This window comes from Silene latifolia, unplaced genomic scaffold, assembly GCF_048544455.1.
Source record: "Silene latifolia isolate original U9 population unplaced genomic scaffold, ASM4854445v1 scaffold_75, whole genome shotgun sequence".
Taxonomy (NCBI): domain Eukaryota; kingdom Viridiplantae; phylum Streptophyta; class Magnoliopsida; order Caryophyllales; family Caryophyllaceae; genus Silene; species Silene latifolia.
In genome coordinates, this window is record NW_027413661.1 from 4,858,798 (window position 1) to 4,884,261 (window position 25,464).

Here is a 25,464-nt window from a genome sequence, read left to right on the forward strand (position 1 = left end):
CTAGGGTTATGGCCAGACAGAACGACACCAAAGACGTCGACAGGCCAGACACCCTTCAGCCTGGTGTTTGGCGCAGAAGCAGTAATTCCATCGGAGGTTCTAGTTCCAACTCACAGGCATAGATGTATGACAGGGGAACTGAATAGTGCAGAGATGATCAGGAGCCTGGACACGATAGACGAGCTGCGAGCTGCGAGCAAGCGCAAAAATACGTCTGGCTGCCTACAAGCAGTCAGTCGCCAGAAGTTATAACAAGAACGTAAAAGTCAGGCTCCTAGAGGTAGGAGACCTGGTTCTCAGTGAAGTATTCCAAAACACAAAGAATTGTAAGGCGGGCAATTTGCCTACAAATGGGAAGGACCATACCAGGTAGAAGGCGTTGTTGGCCATGAGGCGTACAGATTAATGACCATGGACGGTCAAATCATACACAAACCATGTAACATACTTCACCTGAAGAGGTATCACTTTTGATAATAAGTAGAGTTTAGTGTACAGAGTAGTGTATTAAGAAAAGCTAAAAAAAATGGTAGTAGGCATACTACCAATTTTGTGTCGTTTTCCTTTATTTCTTTAAACTTTAAAAACTGCTATTGGAGTTGTGTGGCATGTAAGCTTCCTGGGACCACAATTGCTCTAGCACCCCATGAGGCAGCATTAGGTACTTCACATCGCTCTGGTAGAATTCCTATTTTCAGGCTTTTCTAAATGCATCACTCTAGACTCTAATATCTATGGTACATTGAAAGCAGGGGCAGAACCAGGAACCAATTCCATCTAGGGTTAAATTCATAGACATTCGAAACATATTTGTGAAAGAAAAATTCAAACTGTTGTCAGATCTATGTGTGAGTTTTCAGGTTTCGAGATACTCATAAAGTGAGTTTTTTTTATGTATTTTATCCAATTTATAGGCTAAATAAAATAAAATTTATATTTTTTACGCAAAAATTGCATTAATATTTTGATTGGAATCCCATAAATCAAATTTCATGGATCTGCGCGCTACTAACTGTACGTGTCATAATTTCTATCAAGACAGACAGTAAATAACTATTTTAGATAATCTCGTTTGATCAATACGATAAAAATCCAACATTTTAAGACAAACCAATATTAAAGATTAGTGGAAAAGAAGGTAATTGAAAAGAAAATACTTTATTTTGTTCATATACAATTTTTTTATCAATCAAATATTTTATAATGATAACAATATTATTAGGAAAGACTTTTATCATGTCTCGGAATTTGGAATTGTATTAAATGTTGGAATGTGAAATCAAAACGAAAAATGGACCAAAATTAGCTTAAATGAGAATCGAACCCCTGTCCTTTTGAATAGTAAGCCTCACAATCACCAACTAAGCTACATTGTTTGTATGCATACTTAGTGCACTAAAATATATTTGATAATATATCTAGGGCTATAGGGCTAGTAAAATAGGGCTAGATCCGCCCATGATTGAAAGTGTTGCTAGCAGGACTGTCAACTGCAAACGTGGGGTGACAAGGCACATGGCACTCCAACATGCCTAACCTAAATTCTCCAGTAGGAGCACCCTAACCAGGCGGCTTGTGGAACATACGAAAGGGAGTCTGGCTGACAGCTTAAAGCTTATCCAGCTAACCTGGATACTACCCCCAAAACGTAGCTCGCAATACCGAGTACTCGACGAAGTCAATCAGGTCCCCAACATGCATGCACAAACATATGGAGCGCAGGGATTTCTGAGCTACCGGAATCCTGCAATGTTCCATTGGTCCTAGAATGACGATAAACTTGCCTAAGGTACGCCCCTGTTGGCTTTAAATATGATGAACACAACTTGCGTCATGAACAAGCTTAAGTAGTCAAAATGCGGCATATGCCTAAATCAGTCATTGGACTGACACAGCAGTTAGCTAAGTCTAAATCAGCCTTTTCAGGCTGACATGACTGGTCTAAATCAGCCTCACAAGTTGACACGGACACTTCACCCAAAATGTGGCATATGCCTAAATTAGTCATTAGACTGACACGGCAGCTAGCTGAGTCTAACTCAGCCTCAACAGGCTGACGTGATTAGCCTAAATCAGCCAGCAGGCTGACACGACAGCTTCCTAAACTAAGTATATAAGTAAATAACAAAGCAACACAAGTTGTGACATAAATAAAACTTGCCAAAACTAAGGAAAGGGGCATTTCAAAACATGGCCAAAACACGGCCCCAAGTTCAGTTAACCGTCACCACGACGGACAAACACAAGACAAAATGTTTAAAAATCTTACAAATCTGCCCATACAGGGTCAGACCACCATCCAAAGAAGTTTGAAAATAAAAACTTTTAACTTGAGGCCAGATCAATGACCTCCGTTTCTGGAACCTCTTCTGCCTTCTCCTGCTGACCTCCCATTTCAGGTACAGGACCAGGTTGCACGCCCTCAATACCAGCAGCCTCCTAAGCTCCCTCAGCCACGGCAGCCTCCTGAAGGGAACCAGCCTCCTCAGCAACTGTATGCTCCATCAGCGCAGGAGAGTTCATCTCGCCAACCCCAGTCATCAGCACGCTCAAGTTAGGCTAAACAGGGTAGAGGATCTCCAACTGCCTCTCTTCCTCCTCTATAGTCTGCAGGGTAGGAGGCTCATCAAGTGCAGCACGCATCCCGCTGATCATACCTCGCCAGGTGGCATAAGCAACGATATTAGTGGTGAGGGTGATCAGTTCGCTGATTTTTGCATCAGAGTGCTTAAGGGAATCGGCAAAAGTACTGCACACTTCCTGGGTGCGCGCCAGCTGGTCAGCTCCCTCCTTCAACTTCTTTTTGGCACCAGCAAGCCAACGAATTTATTATTTTGTCCCCAAACTTGTACTTGTGAAACCATAAAAGACTAGGAGTACGACAAATACTCATTACACAGTGGTGGAGCTAGGGCCGATATGGACGCTCGCCTATCATTGTAAGTGAAAATTTAGATGTTAAGAGTGATGGGTGATAAAAGATCATATAATATTGTACTAAGTGTGTATCTCAAGCGAATGCATAACTTTTTAATTTGTCATGTATAGTGAACTTATAACAATCAGAGTTAATAGTATTTAAATACACTTTAAATTAAGATTTTAAAATCTACAGTTGTTAGTTTGTAGTACTAACGTGTCGTTTGGTTGCCATGGTGGAATGAATCTCCCGTTAGTTTTAAAAACACGTGAATTGCTTAAAACTCGTTTGGTTGACATGATGGAATTAAATGGACACGAGAGTTTCCAATGAGTTAGGAAGGCCTAGGTAATTAAACTTCTCCATTATGGAGGAGTTGACAACTCCTAAGAAAAAAAGAAATCATGGGAGTTTGGGGAACCAAACAACTCTATTTTTGCCAATTCATGAGATTTTTCAATTCCCCCACATCTAGAGTGGCAATCAAACGATGCCTAAGAGTTAGAATAGAGAAAATTTTACATTTTTACTCCGAATAAATTGATCGTATACCTGAAATTATTTTTGTCAAATAAGTTATTTATTAAAAAAAAATCTACTTTAAGTGAAATAACCTACGTTCAAAGCCTCCGATGAAGCATATAGCTACTTTTGTAATTTTATTACAATATACAAAGTAACAAATATAAGGAAATGATATGAAAACCGCAAACTAATTTAATAATATGAGTAATTTTTTTAAAAAAATTGTGGATTTTAAATATAATATTTGTGATATATAAAATACATATATTGGAAAATGAGATAAAACAAGTGCTTGCAGTCTAGTGGTAGACTTGGGTAACCTCAAAGATTGCAAAGGCAAGAATTGCGAGGTCCCGTGTTCGAACCCACGGATGAGCAATGCATGCGGTTATCTCGGCGACCCCAATTGGGGTTGTTTACATGGTCCAGGTGGTGACTATGGAATGCCTGGTCCCGGGGGGAATAAACCCCTCGTCACCAAAAAAAAAAAATGAGATAATAACGTATAAAATACATAAGGCCTAATTATGAAAAGTTGTGATATTAGATAAGATATTATGACACATATATTAATTATCTACCAAAAAGCAGACCAATTTCTACCTGAGAGTGTTTAAAAAAGAAAATTTTTGATTTTCTTATTCGTTTAGAAAGATTAGTAAGTATAGGAAATTGCGTAACTAGTTAAGATTAGAAAATATAAAATTAGATGTACGTGGTCACTTCCTAAATTAGTAAATTGTTAGTTTCAAATTTTGTTATAGTGTCTTATTGCCCTTCTTTTTCTTCGTCTCTATACTCCTACAATTCGTCTCATTATAGACGGACACAATCCATCTAAAGCTGTAAACAGATAGTGGCCCTCTCACAAAATGCAAGTGGGAAGGTATGCGGGGATATCCATTTCCCACCCACTTGCACTATCCACTCTCATTTTGTGAGAGGGTCACTATCTGTAATACATCGTATCTATTACTTTGGGCAAAGGCTAGTCAACGATAAATGGGTAAATATATTTTATAAAATTATATTATGTTGTATTTATACGAGTTATGTATGAGACCAGATAATAAAATAATAATAAAAATAAAAATAATAATAATAACAATAATAACAATAATAATAATAACCAACAACATCAACAACAACAACAACAACAACAACAACAACAACAACAACAACAACAACAACAACAACAACAACAACAACAACAACAACAACAACAACAACAACAACAACAACAACAACAACAACAACAACAACAATAATAATAATAATATGTATACATATGTATTATATACACCCACCTTATATACTCCACCCTACCACTTATCCACTCACCTTATCCATTCACAATCACAACAAAATCCACCACAGTTCTAAAGAGAGAAAAGAGATTAGAAGAATGAAGGAAGATTTTGTCCCGCCACCTCGAGATCGTAAGGTAAGACCGTCTTACACTAATTTATATATTAATTAAATTATACCGTTGACCATCCTTGACCCCGACTCACCTCTGACCATCGTTGACCATCCTCGGGACCGTCGTTGACTGCCCATATGGGGTTTGACTGACCTAGAACACTATTGTTGTTGTGAAACCGTCTAAAGACGAGTTTTTAACCCCCAAACCGTGGCTGACCATGGCTGGGCTTTGGGTGGTTGTGTCGAAGGTTGAGTGGAGAGGAAGGTGGTGGTCGTGGGTGGTGGTTTCGGTTGCGGTAAGTGGTAGTAAATGGGTGTTTTATTAAGGGTGTCAGGTTGATTGTTTATATTGTTAGTTGTTGTTGTTGTTGTCGTCATCGTGTTTTGGGGTTGTGATGGCCGTGGTTGGTGCCACGGCTGGCGACTGGGTCCACTGTGGTCAGGGGAGGCTACGGTAGTGGCTAATGGTGATCAGTGGTGGCTAAAAGGGTAGGTTGTGCGTGTGTTGCGGCTGTGTTGGTGTTGTTGTATCGTGTTGTGGTTATTGCTGCGGTTATCATTGCTGGTGGCGCTGGTTGGGTGGCGCGTGGGTACAGTGGCGCCAATCCGTGACCACCGCGGTGTTGGTAGCTGTTTTGGTGGTGGTTGGTAGGCATATGTTGAGTGTTTTGGGTAGCTTTAAAATGGTTTTAATTCATTAATTACGTATTTAATTTAATTAGATTAGTTAGTAATTATATTTAATCATCGTAATTGATAAAGAGTGTCGTTGAGGCTCTCAATCAAACACATTTATATTTCTCAACAAACAACTAGTTAGTGGTTAAGTCGAGGTCGATCCATGGGACAGTGTGCTTTGGGTTCTAAGTCTATCTATCTCAATTTATGCTATTGTCACAATTGATTTGGGTTTATAGTTGTGTTCTAAACTAATGAAAGCAATAAAGTAAAACAAGCAATAAAGCAAATAAAGATGTAAACAAATGATAAAGATACTAGGATGTCATGGGTTCATAGGGGATTCATGGAAATAGATCATAAAAACATGTTCTCAATTAAATAGCAAGCAATTATTGTTGTGATGGGATCGAGTTAGTGTATATCTTACAATCCCTAAGAAGGTTTAGGTCCCGGAGCCGAATCGATTAGATTGTACAACACCTACAAGGCGACTTAATCCTTCCTATTCAACTCTGTGCATGGTCTAATGAGGCTCGAGTTGGTGTATAAGCTTACAAGCCTCATTGAAAAGATAGGTGATGGATAAAAAAAATACAAGGATTCATAGGCTCGCATTTCATCAAACATAACATGTGCATAAGTTGAAATCACAACAAGCAAGCTAATTAATTATGAAAACATATTAGATTAAGCATAGATCAATTCCCATGTTGGTTTCCCCTAATTCCCCATTAACCCTAGCGAAGGAAACTACACACCTATGATCAAGTTTAACATGTTAATAAGGTTGTCAATCATACTAACAAAGCAAAACACGATGAATAAATGATGTGATTAGCAATAATTAAACAAGATTAAAGGGGATTATACCTATATGAGATGATCCAAATAATAAAGCAAAGAATAATAGAAGAAAACTTGATTGATTGATAAAGAGTTGTCAACTCTTCAATAATAACCCAATAATCTTCCATTACCCAATAATAATAAACTTGAACAATGATTAAGGAAAGATTAATATGTAGTTTTGTGGAATGATTGAGATTTATCTATTCTAATCTACTCCTAATCTAATCTAAGAGGATTTCTTCTAAGCTAAGAGAACTTGGTCTCTTGATTATTACAAATGGAGTACATATAGTGGTACATCATTAGGTTAAGCAAGGGTAGATTAGTAAATAACAATGCTAAGTGTTGAATAGAGAATTGCAAGTCCCGAGGGAAATGAGCGGATCCTCTTGCTAGTCCTGCCTCGGTTCGCTCGTCCCATGGTATGGCACAGTCTTTTCTGACTTGTGATCCGCTCGGATCTTTGGGAAGACGCTCGGATCCTAACGCTGCAAGCCGCTCGTCCTGGGCACAAGAAGCCTGTATCCTGGTGCATTGAGACGCCTGGATCGTGCTCGATCCGCTCGGATCCATGGACAGAGTAGTTCCCATTCTTGACTGCCTAACAATCCGCTCGTCCCGAGTCTAGCACGCTCGTCTTGAGTCTGGCACGCTCGTCTTGAGTCTGGGACGCGCAGATTGGTGGGCAACTTGTCTATTTGAGCTCGGATTGTAAAACGGACGTCATTTCCTCATCCGGACTCTTATTGGCAGAGTGATTCAAAAGCCTAAACCACTTGATTTTTCAACGCCATTTCATTTACCATATTTTCAGAGCCAAAGAAGCAAATATTTGTTTAGTTCCGAGTAATTTGTTCTTGTAATGGCTTCCTTCTCGTCATCTTTGCTTTTAAGCCTTTGATCCTTCTATATACTCTTTATTCCTACATCCTTGGTCATCATTCTTGCCTCCTCTTCATATTAGTTCATCCAAGATCGTCAATAAGCTTCCAAATATGTACGGGAGACAGGAATTCCGTCTCATTATCTCCTTTCCAATAAGACATGTAAATGCACTACGAAAGCAAAATAGGAAGGAATTGACGGATAAAATTCCCATGAAATGGTATATAAATATGCAAAATGGGCTCAATTAGGGGACTAAACGTGTGCAATTAAGAGTCACATCAAACATCCCCAAACCGAACCTTTACTCGTCTCGAGTAAAGAGGTGACTAGAACTAGACCTTTATTTAAACTATCCTAGTAGTAATATAACCGATGTGAGACAATTAGCGGGTCTCACTCCGCCCCTTCAACTCACAACAAGACATCATGAGGTAAGATGCCTTCTTGCAAGGCAAGGTGGGGCTTGCCAAAATGGTGATACATCCAAGCATTAAGCACACAAAACAAGTAATGAATGCATCTACAAAAGAATAGCCACTTTCCTCATCTAAGTGGCAGAAATCATCTACAAGGGAGGCAATTTAAGGGTACACACTCCATTGTAGATATCGTTTCTCCAAGCTACTAAGTCTAAAAGGATACCAACAAATCACCTCCAAGTTGTGTCAAACTAGGGTACTTTTATCCTCAATCGCTAAATACTTTTGCCAAGTTGTCAAGAAAAATTATCTACAAAGGCCTTATATACACTTGTCAAGTTTCCCAACTAGACATTTTCACAAAATTTTTCTAACCATGCAACTACATGCCATGATGCAACTACCATATATACAACTCAAATGCATATGCTTCTATCAACTACTATGCCATATAATCTAGATGCAAACTCTTAGCAACACATTGGTTCATACCGCATCAATCAAAAGATAGCCACATTGTCATTAACATATAAAAGGAGGAAGGAGATTTGGAAAGATCATACCATGCAGTCTTCTATTTCCTTCATGCCTCAAATGTGGCTAGTCGATCCAATGTGATAAGAGTGACAAACAAACACAAATATATATAATATATACAATTCTACACTGCAAAGGAAATAACATGTTTTTGGGATATTTAAATTTTCAATTTTTTATGGATTTTATTTTTAATGAAATTAAAGAACATATTTTGGAGATTTTTCGAAATTTTTCAATTTAATTTTTATGTGTTTTGGAATATAAATTTCCATCCCCCACTTTATTTTGGACATTGTCCTCAATGTACATGTAGGAGTAGGAATTAAAAAGAAATGCACGTTTTTGTATTTTTAAATTTTTTTTTTTTTTTTTGGAAATTGAAGTACAAATGGAATGATATGATATGAATGAATTCATGCTCTAACTAAATGCAATTCTATATGACATATATAACAAATGAATGCAATCTACACTATACTATATGAACTAACCAATATAAATGCAATATGAAATATTTCACAAATGCAAGCTTAATGTACATGTATATAACTAAATGCAAGTGTAAATACAATGCAAAGATAAAGGATAGGATATTTTACAAATGGTGGTTTGAGATAGGACTCCACCAAACTAAGTTGAAGTGATAATTTTCACTATCCATGGAGCTTAATGCTCTCAAAAGTTGGCCAAAAGTTTGTGAATGGTCCTCAAGTAAGCATGAATAAGTCTTGAACCATTTCGAAATGAGTAGAGTCAATCCATGAGGGGCCTCCCTTTGAACTCCTTCCCCTTCTCCTTTGCTTTGTCATGATGGCCTTCCCGGCTCTTAAAATAGCAAACTTGAGATTCTTATCATAAGGGGTTTTCCGGTTGCTCCTATTTCTTTCAAAGTTGATGACGAAAATACTTGGACTAGTCAATCCTCCAAGGATAGAAGGTTAACTTTCATGCCATTGATGAGGGGGTGTCTTAGGAGTTGGGATAGTGGGTGCCAAATTTCCACATGTAGGCTCCTTCTTAGCCCTTTCTTTGAGTTTTTCCACTAAGTAATTCTTGTATGATGATTTGACTTTCGTGAGAAGGTCCATAATATCATCTCCAAGTATCATGGGCTCTATAGTGGGTTTGAAAATACTCCCATGAAGGTATTCCTCCTCTTCATCGAAGAAATCTTCAAACTTCTCAAGGATGGGTTCCTCAAGCAAGTTGATCTCACAACTCCATTTATCATTTGAGCCTATCTTTCCCTCATCATCTTCTTCCATAGATCCGTCATCATCGATTTCTTCATATGAATCATAAATAGGGGCTTTACTTATCCTTAATAACTCTTCCTCCACCATCTCGATGTTCGCATCAAAAGTCACACCCTCATACTCACAAAGGCTAAGAGTACTTGGCTTATTTAACCTCATGTCTTCTTCATCAAATGCCACACTTTCATATTCACAAGAGCTCAAGGATATTGGCTCTTCCCACATCTCATCTTCTACATCAAAGTTTACTCCTTCAAACTCGCATTCATGGACAATGTTTAAGGAATGGTGAGGAGTGGTTGCTTGGGTTGCCTTAATTTGGGCAATTCGAATTATAACAACCCGACCCACCACGGTCGTAACACAACCCCAATAGGATGGGATGTGTACCTTTGGACCCATTACTTGTCCTCACTTAAGCCCAAAAGCACAACACCTTGTTACTAAGTGGTGGGTAGAGACCCTTATAAACATATCACAAGCTCCATATTTTCCCGATGTGGGACAAGTTTCCTCTCATATTCTTGGGGTGTTACAAACTCCCCTACTTAAATAACACACGTCCTCGTTGTGCCCGGAGGCCGACCGCAGCCAAGCCCAGAATCCTCCCCCGCTAGGTGCGTGACCCGGGTACTCCCGACCAAGGGCTCACCACACGGTCGCAGGGTTGCTCTGATACCATTTATAACAACTCGACCCACCACGATCGTAACACAATCCCAATAAGATGGGATGTGTACCTTTGGGCCCATTACTTGTCTTCACTTAAGCCCAAAAGCACAAGGCCTTGTTACTAAGTGGTGGGTAGAGTCCCTTATAAACATATCAGAAGCTCCATATTTTCCCGATGTGGGACAACTTTCCTCTCATATTCTTAGGGTGTTACACGAATTCTCAATTCCTCACCTTGGGTAACAATGCTTTGAAGAACATTGTCCCTATTTTAGCTCTCCTCTAGCACTTGTTTGATGAAATTTTGTTGCTCCCATCATTTGGAGAACCATATTTTGAATGTCAAAGTTGGGCTCATCTTTTTGTTGTGGATGAGTGTGAAAGTGGTCATATTGTGGCATTTGGAATTGGTTATAAAGTGGGTTTTGGGAGGGTAGTTGTTGTGGATATTGGATGTGGGGATTTTGGCGGGAAATGCTGGGGTAGTAGTTAGGATTTTCATCGTATGATTTGTAAGGTAGGTTTGTGTTGACTTGCTCCTCAAACTCCCCATACCCATAGTCATACTCAAAAGATCCACCACATGCTCCAAATGTCAAGTCTTGAGCCATCATAGCTAAGACAAGGAAACAACTACAACCAAGGAAACTACACAAAAATGGTAAGAACGAACCTTGAGGAACGAGTTCCTCAAGGCTAAAGCACAATTAAAATAGACAAACAAACAAGAACTTAATCACGTAACACCGTCCCCCGCAACGGTGCCATTTTGATGAAAAATGTCGTTGGGGCTCTTAATCAAACACATTTATATTTCTCAACAAACAACTAGTTAGTGGTTAAGTCGAGGTCGATCCATGGGACGGTGTGCTTTGGGTTTTAAGTCTATTTATCTCAATTTATGCTAGTGTCACAATTGATTTGGGTTTGTAGTTGTGTTCTAAACTAATGAAAGCAATAAAGTAAAATAAACAATAAAGCAAATAAAGATGTAAACAAATGATAAAGATACTAGGTTGTCATGAGTTCATAGGGGACTCATGGAAATAGATCATACAAACATGTTCTCAATTAGATAGCAAGCAATTATTGTTGTGATGGGATCGAGTTAGTGTATATCTTACAATCCCTAAGAAGGTTTAGGTCCCGGAGCCGAATCGATTAGATTGTACAACAGCTACAAGTCGACTTAATCCTTCCTATTTAACTATGTGTATGGTCTAATGAGGCCCGAGTTGGTGTATAAGCTTACAAGCCTCATTGAAAAGATAAGTGATGGATAAAAAAAATTCAAGGATTCATAGGCTCACATTTCATCAAACATAACATGTCATAAGTTGAAATCACAACAAGCAAGCTAATTAATTATGAAAACATATTAGATTAAGCATAGATCAATCCCCATGTTGGTTTCCCCTAATTCCCCATTAACCCTAGCTAAGGAAACTACTCACTCATGATCAAGTTTAACATGTTAATAAGGTTGTCAACCATACTAACAAAGCAAAACACGATGAATAAATGATGTGATTAACAATAATTAAACAAGAGTAAAGGTTATTATACCTATATGAGATGATCCAAATAATAAAGCGAAGAATAATAGAAGAAAACTTGATTGATTGATGAAGAGTTGTCAATTCTCCAATAATAACCCAATAATCTTCCATTACCCAATAATAATAAACTTGAATAATGATTAAGGAAAGATTAATATGTAATTTTGTGGAATGATTGAGATTAATTTATTCTAATCTACTCCTAATCTAATCTAAGAGGATTTCTTCTAAGCTAAGAGAACTTGGTCTCTTGATTATTACAAATGGAGTATATATAGTGGTACATCATTAGGTTAAGCAAGGGTAGATTAGTAAATAAAAATGCTAAGTGTTGAATAGAGAATTGCAAGTCCCGAGGGAAATGAGCGGATCCTCTTGCTAGTCTTGCCTCGGTCCGCTCGTCCCGTGGTATGGCACGATCTCTTCTGACTTGTGATCCGCTCGAATCCTGGGGAAGACGCTCGGATCCTGCTGCTACAAGCCGCTCGTCCTGGGCACAAGACGCCCAGATCGTGGTGCTTTGAGACGCCCGGATCGTGCTCGATCCGCTCGGATCCATGGATAGAGTAGTTCCCATTCTTGACTGCCTAACAATCCGCTCGTCCTGAGTCTGGCACGCTCGTCTTGAGTCTGGCACGCTCGTCTTGAGTCTGGGACGCGTGGATTGGCGGGTAGCTTGTCTATTTGAGCTCGGATTGTAAAACGGACGTCATTTCCTCATCTCAAAGTCTAGACCACTTGATTTTTTGACGCTATTTCATCTAGCATATTTTCAGAGCTAAAGAAGCAACTCTTGGTTTGGTTCCGAGCAATTTATTCTTGTAATGGCTTTCTTCTCGTCATCCTTGCTTTTAAGCCTATGATCCTTCTATATACTCTTTATTCCTACATCCTTGGTTGTCATTCTTGCCGCCTCTTCATACTAGTTCATCCAACATCGTCAACAAGCTTCCAAATATGCACGGGAGACGGGAATTCCGCCTCATTATCTCCTTTCCTATAAGACATGTAAAATGCACTAGGAAAGTAAAATAGGAAGGAATTGACGGATAAAATGGCCATGAAATGCTATATTAGTATGTAAAATGGGTTCAATTAAGGGACTAAACGTGCGTAATTAAGAGCCAAATTAGTAATTAGGCGCCGACTTTATGGAGGAGCACATTTCTTTCCGGGTGCTTTATTGTTTAGCGGGATTGCTAAAAGGTACGTTTATCCTATTTAGTTTTAATAATGTGTAGGTTTGTTAGTGGGTCATTTGTCATTACTTGCATTATATGAGCCGTATTGCAAATCGTATTTAGGAATGTGTATCGTGATGAATCGGTAATTGACATGTTGTGTGGTACTTTACATTTGTGGTGTTTGACATGTATATTGGAGGAGACGACGGTTTGTGTTGGTTACTCGTTCTTGAGGAGATGTGAGGCGGTTGGAAGACCGTCTCACGCTCGGGTCTCCTCTTGTAGCTTTCCACTTTGATGCGTGTCTTTTATATAAGGTTTTCACCTCATTTTCACACGCATTTCTATACTTTTTATGTAGCATCTAGCTACAAATGCCCCCGAATATCCTACTTTGGTTCGTTTTATGTAATTTGCAGGAATTAACCGAAGAGGAGTTAAATCGAGCCTAATTTGTCCCAATTGCATGCATTCATGGAGAATAAGGAGTCGGAGCTTGGAATCTAACATTTTGGAGACGCGTGAACTGGTTTCGGAAGGCATTTCAAAGTCTAGCGTGCCTATATAGCTCGATCGAGTAGTTTTCTGCTCGATCGAATGCTTCATTTACTCAAGATTGATCGATCGAGCAGTTTAAGGAGTCAATCGAGGAGATTTTGCATGAAGTGCTCGATCGAGTGGTTTATTTCCACTCGATCGAGTGGTTTAGTGATGGTTTGCTTGATAGAGTAGTTTATTTCTACTCGATCGAGTGGTTTATCCTGCCTTAGTTAATTTCCGCCTAATCATTTTGTGGGCTTTTGTAATTAGTCCATAGATTAGGTTTTAGGATGGATTTTTCGTATAAGATAGAGCAGAGGGACTACGTTACGGCTCTCTCTTCTCATGTTCGTTTTACTCTACCTAAGACTACTGTTCTTGGATTTTTATTCTTCCTTTACACTTTGCTACTCGGAATTGGATTTTGCGATTGGTATTATTATTCTACTTTTATCTTTGATCTTATTTATTGCTTAAATTCCTTCCCTCTTTTAGTTGTTATCATAATTGCTTTAATTCAATCCTTATTAGTTCTGTCATCATGTTTAGTTTTAGTTATCTATTTGTCATTATTATTAATTCGATGGTAACGAGTAGCTAATTCCCCCCTGCTAAGACTATAGGGGATCCATAATCATGAGGGAATAGTAGTCGATTTATTGGGTTAGTGCGGGTGTAATCTTCGTTGTTTAAATGCTGCAATTAATTGTATCTGTCTGATTGAGTCGACGCGATTAGATATTTATATCTCAGTGACCCTTGACCTGGACCGAAAGGTTGGAAAAGGCGAGACTAGTAGCGAGCAACAGGGTATTGTAGTGAGGGCGAAAGCTAAGCTATTTACGCTTTAGGGTGAATTAAGGACCGAAAGGTGGCGTTCGCTACCCCCTAGATCGTATTTGCATTAATCTGAGACCTAGATTACTTGACTGAATGATTATGGTGAACCGTCTGTCTTAGCTGTTTCCCTTTATCTGATTAATTCCTTCCTCTTATTTTCTCTTCCTTATTCTTCTTAGTTTAGAATATCACATTTAAAAACCCCCCCAATTTGGTTCCTTGACGAACTTAGATTAAGCTGACAATTTCCTACCTCTCTGTGGATTCGACCCGACTTCCCTAGCTATACTAGTTAGAGCCAGTTGGTATTTTTGACAGGTACGCGACAGACGTGTCAAATTTTGGCGCCGTTGCCGGGGAGGTGGCGCAATTTTGTTGCTTTAATTAAGTTTGTCCCTTGTCTCAAGGAATTTATTCCTTGAGGCTGATCTCATTTCTGCAAAGTTTTGATTAGTTTTGCAGGTTAGTTGTTGCTTTGAAAGTTTAATCGCCAGGATGCCTACGATTACGGAGCATATAGAGCCATGTGGTAGATGTGGCACGGAAGGGCACGACCCTATCGGATGCATGGAAAGTGTAGAGCGCGTTCTTGCTTATCAGAAATACAAGCAGGGAGTTCCTTTCTCTCAGCTATATGAAGAAATAAAGAATGTCTCTACCCCTTCCACGCCAGCCCCGCTACCGATTCCTCCTTCTGCAAGTGAAGAAATTGCCGAATTAAAATCTTTTATGATGAGTATATCACGGCAATCTGAAACGGTCATATCGGAATTGAAAGAACAAGTCGCGCAGTTAACACACGCGAAAGACCAAGCCAAGCTTCTTCCAATATGCGATCCAGTCAGTGCAATGAATTTTCAAAATGACCTTACTCATGAAGAAGACGAGGTTTTGATAGCTGAAGATACCCCGGAGGACGATCTAGATGAATTCTTAACCGAAATACTTGCAGCGTGTAATCAAGATACTCGATCGAGTGAATTCTTTTCTCGATCGAGTGAATCAATTCATCCTATCACTCGATCGAGTGAAATCACTGGTCGATCGAGTGGTGCACAATTTGATGTTGGTCGATCGAGTGATAATCTTACTCGATCGAGTAACTTTGCTGAAGAAATCACTCGATCGAGTGATGAAACCGGTCGATCGAGTGAAACAGAAGAAGAGAATGGTCGATCGAGTGATATAAGTACTCGATCGAGTACTTTAAGTGGCGGAGATCCTATTTTGCTGTCTAATGCCGCTACCGTGTCATCTTCCCCTCTTTGTGGAGACGTCACACATTGATAAAGGTAAAGGAAAAGTTGCGGGTCCACTCGTTGCTACCAGGGTACCCTTTCCAGGCCGTCTGAAGGACGCAAAGATCGAGCGACAAAGACGGTAAGTTTGTGGACATTGTGAAGAACCTCCGTGTAATTGTCCCTCTTTCCGAACTTGTTACTCGGTACCCACTTACGCTAAATTTATGAAAGATATTGTGACGCGTAAGAGAAATTTGAGTGAATTTGAGACGATTTCATTTATGGAAGAGTCTAGTAATTTGCTTTTGAATAAGAGTCCGCCTAAAATGAAGGACCTGGGCAGCTTTTCTATTACCTGTATTATAGGCAACATGGTCATTGATAAGGCCCTTTGCGATTTAGGTGCCGAGTGTCGTGTCATGCCCCTTCCGTCCGCAAGAAATTAAACATGAGTCATTTTAAAGTGACTAACATTACCCTACGGATGGTGATAGATTCGTTAGGAAGCCCTTAGGTGTCTTAGAGGACGTGCTGTGAAAATAGGCAAGCTCTTTATCCCAGAGATTTCATTGTTTTAGATATAGCCGAGGACACCCGGACCCAAATTATCTTAGGAAGACCATTCCTTTGTACAGTGGGTCATTGATGTCGACAAGGGCGTTTGACTCTTGCAAGAGGGGATGACGCGATCACTTTGGCCCGCCTAGTACTTTGGCTCGACCAATGATAGAGGATACTTTCTATTCGGTTGATATTATTGACGAGTCTATTTATGACTTCTGGTCGGGTTCTTTTATGAAGGACCCACTAGAAGCCCTTATGCTTTTTGATGAGTGTGCAGATAGCCCAGACGACGATGACGCTGCGTTGGAATTGCTTGTTGATGATTTGGATGAGCATGAGGGAGAGCAAGTGGAACAAATGATTAGCACTCTTTGCTCCATTGAGGTAAAAGTACCGGAACGTAAGCCTCTCCCTTCTCATCTTAAATACGTTTTCTTAGACGATACAGAGCAATATCCAGTCATTGTTAGTGCCAAGCTTAATGATGATCAGCTGACTGCTTTGTTAGCTGTACTTAAGAAAAACAGGAAAGCAATGGGCTATTCATTGGACGATATCAAGGGGATTAGTCCCGATATTTGTATGCACAGGATAGAGCTGGAGGAAGATCACAAACCTTGCAGGTGGTCGGCCGGGTGAACCGAGAAGATGCGGGATGATGTGATGTTTGAGGTAATGAAGCTGCTAGACGCAGGTATTATTTATTCTGTCGGTAATTCTAAATGGGTAAATCCAGGACAGGTGGTCCCGAAGAAAGGAGGGACAACTGTAGTTAAGAATGATAAGGATGAATTAATACCTACTCGAGTAGTGACTGGTTGGCGGATGTGCATAGATTACAGACAGCTGAATGCCGCCACCAAGAAAGATCACTTTCCTCTTCCTTTTATTGATCAAATGGTAGAAAGGTTAGCTTCTCATAAATTTTTCTGCTATTTAGACGGGTATTCAGGGTTCTTTCAGATCCCTATCCACCCAGACGATCAAGCTAAGACTACATTTACTTGTCCTCAGGGCGTTTTTGCTTATCGCAGGATGCCTTTTGGTTTGTGTAATGCCCCGGCAACCTTTCAAAGGTGCATGATGGGGATATTTTCAGAGTATATTGAGTCTATTATGGAAGTTTTCATGGACGATTTCAGTGTTTATGGAAGTGATTTTTCTAACTGTCTGTCTAACCTTGAGAAAGTGTTGCAGCGCTGTATTGAGGTTAATCTTGTACTGAACTGGGAGAAGTGCCACTTTATGGTCAACGAGGGAGTTGTCTTAGGGCACTTGGTTTCTGATAGGGGAATAGAGGTTGATAAAGCGAAGGTGGAAGTGATTCAGCAATTACCACCTCCTGTTAATGTCAAGGGGGTGAGGAGTTTCCTTGGTCACGCCGGCTTTTATCGCCGGTTTATTAGGGATTTCTCCAAAATTGCTAAACCACTTACACAGTTGTTACTTAAGGATGCCCCTTTTGTGTTTAATGATGAGTGTCTTTCTGCTTTTAACAGGTTAAAGCAGGCTTTAATCTCTGCGCCGATCATACAGCCTCCCGACTGGGACTTGCCGTTTGAGATTATGTGTGACGCGAGTGACTATGCACTAGGAGCGGTGCTAGGCCAAAGGAAAGACAAAGCTTTGAATGCTATCTACTATGCGAGCCGAACTCTGGATGAGGCTCAAGTGAAGTACACTACCACTGAGAAAGAGCTGCTAGCTGTGGTTTATGCCTTAGAGAAGTTTCGTACTTATTTAGTTGGGTCTGAAGTCACTGTTTTTACTGACCATGCAGCTTTGAGGCATCTCCTTGCTAAGAAGGAGGCTAAACCACGGCTACTTAGATGGATACTCCTTCTTCAGGAGTTTGATTTGCAGATTAAGGATAAGAAAGGTGCTGAGAACGTTGTAGCTGATCACTTGTCGCGACTGATGCGACAAGAGGGGGAAGATTCTCTACCTATTGATGATTCTTTTCCTGACGATACTTTAATTGCTGTTATATCGTCTATTGTTGACCAAGAACCTTGGTATGCAGATATAGCTAACTTCGTTGTAAGTGGCAAGCTGCCGCCTTTGACCTTTCTCATCCAGAGGAAGCGTTTTCTGTATAACGCTAAGCAGTACTTCTGGGATGATCCTTATTTGTTTAAGGAATGTGCAGACGGTCTCTACAGATGGTGTATTCCGCAGTGGGAAACCAAAATAGTCCTGGAAGGCTGTCACTCCTCTTCATATGGTGGTCACCACGGTCCATCGCGCACCGTGGCTAAGGTACTTCGATCCTGGTTTCTTGGCCTTCTTTGTTTGCTGATGCTAAGTCTTTTGTTTCAGCTTGTGATGCTTGCCAACGATCAGAGAACATTTCAAAGAGACATGAGATGCCACAGAACGGTATCTTAGAGGTTGAGGTCTTCGATGTCTGGGGCATTGATTTCCAAGGACCGTTCCCATCCAGTAAAGGTAACAGGTATATCTTAGTGGCTGTAGACTATGTGTCAAAATGGGTTGAGGCAATTGCCTCACCTCATTGTGATGCTAAGACCGTGATAAAAATGTTTAAAAAGATCATATTTCCCCGATTTGGTGTCCCTAGGGTCGTCATTAGTGATGGGGGGATGCATTTTAAAGAAAAGAAACTAACTTCAATTCTGTCTAGTGTTGGTGTCCAACACCGGCGTGGTCTGGCGTATCATCCCCAAACTAGTGGTCAGGTAGAGGTCTCTAATCGCGAGTTGAAAGAGATCTTGTCTAAGGTAGTTTCTAAATCACGGAAAGACTGGAGTCTTAAGCTAGATGACACATTATGGGCCTACAGAACTGCCTTTAAGACACCAATTGGTGCATCACCTTATAGGCTAGTTTATGGAAAATTGTGTCACTTACCTGTTGAATTAGAATGTAAGGCTTGGTGGGCAATTCGTAAGCTTAATTATGATCCTAAGCTGTGTGGTCAGAATCGTCTTTTGCAGCTAGATGAGTTGGAAGAATTTAGGCTTAATGCCTATGATAGCTTGCGCATTTACAATGAAAAGACGAAGAGATGGCATGACAAGAGAATCTTACCTCGTGAGTTTCATGTTGGGCAAAAGGTACTGCTGTTTAATGCCCGATTGAGATTATTCCCTGGCAAGCTGAAGTCCAGGTGGAGCGGCCCTTATACGGTGACGGCTGTTACCAAATTTGGATCCGTGGAGCTCGAAGATTCCGATGGTCATAGGTTCAAGGTGAATGGCCAATATGTGAAGCATTACCACGAGGCGAATGAAGCAGACAATCGTGTTGAAGTCTTACGCTTCGACGAGCTTGACGCGCCAGTTAATTGATGCCAGAAAGGTCGTGCGGGACCTCTTAAACCAGCGCTCTCCGGAGGAAGGGCCGATTGTTTTATTGTACTTGTGTTGAACATTTTATTTTCTTTAGCTTTACGTTGAACTTTAGACGCTGTTTTACGAACTCCTTATGCTTTTCTAGCTTTGGAATGCGTGTTTTGCAGGACCAAGTACTCGATCGAGTGGTTTTATGCTCGATCGAGCACTTTTTGGGAAAGTTTTCACTCGATCGAGTGATAATTGTCCTCGATCGACCAAAGTCAATATCACGCTTACTCGATCGAGTGGTTTTCTACTCGATCGAGTCCTTCCCTGCACCAGTTCACTCGATCGAGCTGTTCTAAGTGCTCGATCGAGCGATTATCTTCCCACCGTTTTACGTCTATGGAGCTACTGTTTGACTTTCTTTGACCTCCCATGTTCATGGTCGGTTTGGGGAGGTCCCTCCTTATGACGTTTTGTAAGTTTTCCGACTCCATTTATCCCTTTCTCTTCAGTTTGCATTTCTTTCCCTATTTTTGGTACAATGAGGGCATTGTACGGTTTGGTTTGGGGAGGTGTGCATCCATATCTGTGTCTGCATGTTTTCTTGCATTTTTGCTTACACGTTTACTTATTTCCGCATGCATTGTTGTTTTAATTAATTCCAAAAAATCATAAAATTCAAAAATTTTCATGTTTAATTTGAGTCGGAACGTTTGAACATTGACGCTACTTTGAATCTTTACTTGAGCCTTGCATATTCTTGACATTTAGTTGGCATGATTATGTGCATAATCTACGAGTTTTTGTTTCTTTCTTATCTGAACGAATAGACTTGATTCAATATGTCGGCAAGCTACATTACATTCTGAGGTTAGAGCTTTATAAACTGGTGACATTCATGACCGGTTCCATTTAGGATTTGAGTAGTACTCTCTTTAAGGCATGTAACATTAATTTGCATAAGCATGAGTCTAGTCTTCTTAATACCTGTATGCAGTCGGTCTGTGGATGGTGACACATGTTAGGAGAGGCAGTTCCCTTTACTTCATTTTACCCATGAGCCTCACATAGCCAAATTGCCTTTTTGTCCTATTAACTACTTTCTATAATGCTTCCTACCCTAGCCGAGCTAGTGACGAGCAGTTATTGGAATGTTTTATTGCAATATGGTTATTTTATCTGATTTCAGAAGATGGTGGAAGAATTGAAGGGAATGAAAGATTGTTGAAAAACAAAAAATGAAAAAAAAAAAGGAACGAAAAAAAGAAAAAGAAGGCGAAATAAGAAAGAAAAAAAGAAAGAGAAAGAAAAAAAATCATGTGAAGAAAAAATGAGAAATTGGATAATGATTTTCACTCCCATGTCTTATTTATATCTTATGGGGAGTTGACGATTCTTGGTACTTTGTGAGTTTAGTGCATAAATTTTTGCACCATTTCATCTTGCTGTTTTGAGTACGAAGTTGGGATGCGGTTTATATTTGGATTCGTTGTTGCTAGCCTGGCTATTAACTTCACATATCCAAATTCATTTTAGCCCCTTCTTACCCATTACCTCACTTACCAAAATGTAAGTCCTCGGCATGTGTCTTGGTCATTAGTATGGTTGGAATGCATATGTACGGTTGTAGAGACTTTATTCATGTTAACTGCATGCATGTTCTTATAGGTCGAGTTAGGTGAGTGTCTCTACTTCTTTCTATCTCTCACATATATACTTACCTTGTGCCTAATTTTGAGTGACGAGCGGCCCGTGAGAGTCCGACATCTTTTGAGTCTTGCAAGGTCGACGGTTCAGTAAGTTTGAAACATTGATTTAACTCGTTTGCACTTCTCATTTGCCATTTTATCATTTTGTCGCATTAAATTGGTTCTAGTGGATGATTGTAGCTGATGCGTTGGTCCCGTTCCATTGTTTATTCTTTCTTAGCTGCATTCATATTTGCTTGGGGACAAGCAAAGGTTTGGTTTGGGGAGATTTGATGCGTGTCTTTTATATAAGGTTTTCACCTCATTTTCACACGCATTTATGTACTTTTTATGTAGCATCTAGCTACAAATGCCCCCGAATATCCTACTTTGGTTCGTTTTATGTAATTTGCAGGAATTAACCGAAGAGGAGTTAAATCGAGCCTAATTTGTCCCAATTGCATGCATTCATGGAGAATAAGGAGCCGGAGCTTGGAATCTAACATTTTGGAGACGCGTGAACTGGTTTCGGAAGGCATTTCAAAGTCTAGCGTGCCTATATAGCTCGATCGAGTAGTTTTCTGCTCGATCGAATGCTTCATTTACTCAAGATTGATCGATCGAGCAGTTTAAGGAGTCAATCGAGGAGATTTTGCATGAAGTGCTCGATCGAGTGGTTTATTTCCACTCGATCGAGTGGTTTAGTGATGGTTTGCTTGATCGAGTAGTTTATTTCTACTCGATCGAGTGGTTTATCCTGCCTTAGTTAATTTCCGCCTAATCATTTTGTGGGCTTTTGTAATTAGTCCATAGATTAGGTTTTAGGATGGATTTTTCGTATAAGATAGAGCAGAGGGACTACGTTACGGCTCTCTCTTCTCACGTTCGTTTTACTCTACCTAAGACTACTGTTCTTGGATTTTTGTTCTTCCTTTACACTTTGCTACTCAGAATTGGATTTTGCGATTGGTATTATTATTCTACTTTTATCTTTGATCTTATTTATTGCTTAAATTCCTTCCCTCTTTTAGTTGTTATCATAATTGCTTTAATTCAATCCTTATTAGTTATGTCATCATGTTTAGTTTTAGTTATCTATTTGTCATTATTATTAATTCGATGGTAACGAGTAGCTAATTCCCCCCTGCTAAGACTATAGGGGATCCATAATCATGAGGGAATAGTAGTCGATTTATTGGGTTAGTGCGGGTGTAATCTTCGTTGTTTAAATGCTGCAATTAATTGTATATGTCTGATTGAGTCGACGCGATTAGATATTTATATCTTAGTGACCCTTGACCTGGACCGAAAGGTTGGAAAAGGCGAGACTAGTAGCGAGCAATAGGGTATTGTAGTGAGGGCGAAAGCTAAGCTATTTACGCTTTAGGGTGAATTAAGGACCGAAAGGTGACGTTCGCTACCCCCTAGATCGTATTTGCATTAATCTGAGACCTAGATTACTTGACTGAATGATTATGGTGAACCGTCTGTCTTAGCTGTTTCCCTTTATCTGATTAATTCCTTCCTCTTATTTTCTCTTCCTTATTCTTCTTAGTTTAGAATATCACATTTAAAAACCCCCCTAATTTGGTACCTTGACGAACTTAGATTAAGCTGACAATTTCCTACCTCTCTGTGGATTCGACCCGACTTCCCTAGCTATATTAGTTAGAGCCAGTTGGTATTTTTGACAGGTACGCGACAGACGTGTCACACTCCAAGAGGGATGTGCACATTAATAACTTCAGTATGGAGGGACTCGTGTAGTTGAGACACGACGTCTGGCAGGGGACCCGGTTGGCTTCCGGCCCCGGTACGTATGGACGTGTCTCGGTACCTGTTTGTGTGGTGTGGTTTCGTGGGGGGAGTGTCCCTGGCACTAGTGGTTGTGGGTATGTCTTGGCGTGTTCTGGTACCGGCATGGTGGTTGTTTCATAGCGTCTCATTAATATCATAGTCATGTGGCATACTCAGACACTTTGTGTCGTGTCTCACTTTATTTATTAAAACTAACGTGTTTTGTGTCCGTATAATTGTCACCTATTTCCGGGCTGGTCTGTGTTGATCCATATGATATTTTCAATCATATGGGGAGTAGGTTTAGTATATGTAATACCTCTTATTTAAGACGGTCAAATTATATTAAAATGCATTTTAAAAGGTATAATAATTATATAAATTAGATAATTAAGTTGTAAGACCGAAATAAAATAATTAAATAATAATGAGTCAGTAATTGTTGTAGCACGTGTGGCGTGTGGCTTGTGTGGCACGTGTTGCGTGTGGAAACGGAAGTATAATAATATAATACTACAAATAATAACTAGTAATAATAGTAAAACAACAACAACAATAATAGTAATAGTAATAGTAATAGTAATAGTAATAGTAATAGTAATAGTAATAGTAATAGTAATAGTAATAGTAATAGTAATAGTAATAGTAATAATAACAATAACAATAACAACAATAACAATAACAACAACAACAACAACAACAATAACAATAACAATAACAATAACAATAACAATAACAGTAGTAATAACAGTAGTAGTAATAATAGTAGTAATAGTAATAGTAATAGTAATAGTAATAGTAATAGTAATAGTAATAGTAATAGTAATAGTAATAGTAATAGTAATAGTAATAGTAATAGTAATAGTAATAGTAATAGTAATAATTATAATATTAATATTAATAGTAATAGTAGTAGTAATGAATGAATGATAAGAATAAAGAATAAAGATAAGAATAAGAATAAAGATACTTGATACTTGATACTTGATGAATGATAAGAATGAAAGAATAAAGATGTGATACTTGATATGAAGAATAAAGAATAGAATGAATGAATAAGAATAAAGAATAGTACTAATACTGATAACAATAGTAATAAGAATAATACTATAATTGATAATAATGTAACAGTAATAGTAAAAGTAATAGTAATAGTAATAGTAATAGTAATAGTAATAGTAATAGTAATAGTAATAGTAATAGTAATAGTAATAGTAATAGTAATAGTAATAGTAATAGTAATAGTAATAGTAATAGTAATAATAACAATAACAATAAAAAAAACAACAACAAAAACAACAACAAAAACAACAACAACAACAACAACAACAACAACAACAACAACAACAACAACAACAATAATAATAATAATAATAATAATAATTTTAGAGAGGGAGAGGAGGGAGAGGGCGATTGAGCGATCTGGCTGCCACCACTATCACTGTATTCTGCCACCCTATTCCATCACCGTCATTGCCGTCTTACGCCGGCCCCTTCACGACGTCGGCCGTGGGATCATCGGTGTAGGACTGATAGGGTTTGTGCAGTGAGATATCGCGCAATATTGAGGGAGAGGAGAGGCGGTCTGGTTCTTCTACTACCACATCTTCCTGTCGCCGTACGCCACTAACCACCACATCACGTCGACCTTTTAGACCTCACGTCGCCGGTTAGGGGTGGTCGTTGTTGGTAGTTTTTATGGTGGGTGTTGCTGCTAGGGTTTTTTCGAAAGTGTTTTGTCCATTGCAGGGTCATTGCCGCATGCCTGCGTCGGTGTTCCCCTGTGCCACCACCCTTTGGCCATCAGACCTCAAGTCGTCGGCCTTTGCTGTGGTGGCTGACGTTACTGCCGGTGCTGCTGCAAGGTTTTTCTTCACCTTTTTTTTGTTTTTCTTCGCGATTTGGGTTTTTTTTGCGTGCTGCTGCTTCTTTTTTCTTTATGGTTGGTTGTCAGTCACGGGTGGTCTGGTGTCTCCCTGTGTCTGGCCACTGCCCTGCTGACTGTCGCCTTTACCTTCGTGTGTGAGTTGTTGCTGTGGTGGGTGTTGCGGGTTTGCTTTCTTTTTTCGGTTGCTTTGTCTTCTTCGAGCCTCTAGCTGCTTGTGAGTGTGCCGGTGTTGTGGTGTTCATCTTGGTGGTTTTCCTTGGTAGCTATATTTTTCGTGGAGATTGGAGGAGGGGTTTTCTTCTCCTTTCATGCCTGAGTTAGTGCGCTTTCATTGTCCTTTTTCAGGTATTCATGAGTGTCCGGATGGTTATAGTAGGGGCCTTACTAAGGCCACCTGGCAGAAGCATTTTCAGGACCGACATTGCCATGATGGTGCTATGGGACTTACGCGTCAAACTCTTACTGATAGTCTGACTGTTTTCTCTAATACCGAGAGTATTTTGAAGCGGATGGGCCTCTGGTTGTGTGGGGGTGTGCTTTAAAACCTTTACCTTTCACTCTAGATATCGGCATAGTCGGGGTGATATTGTGGCGCCTTCGAAGTGTGTTGATGGCCTATACAGCTTTATTATTCAGGGTATCCCAAGACCCCTGGCCCCGTCTCCATCGGTTATATCGTCTGATGA

The 25,464-nt window shown here is 39.7% G+C and overlaps 1 pseudogene; it reads left to right on the top strand.

Annotated features, from left to right (window-relative positions):
* The window catches only part of LOC141640245 (uncharacterized), a 199,841-nt pseudogene extending 174,855 nt beyond the window's left edge, over nucleotides 1-24,986 (top strand).
* Nucleotides 24,987-25,464: the final 478 nt, after the last annotated feature.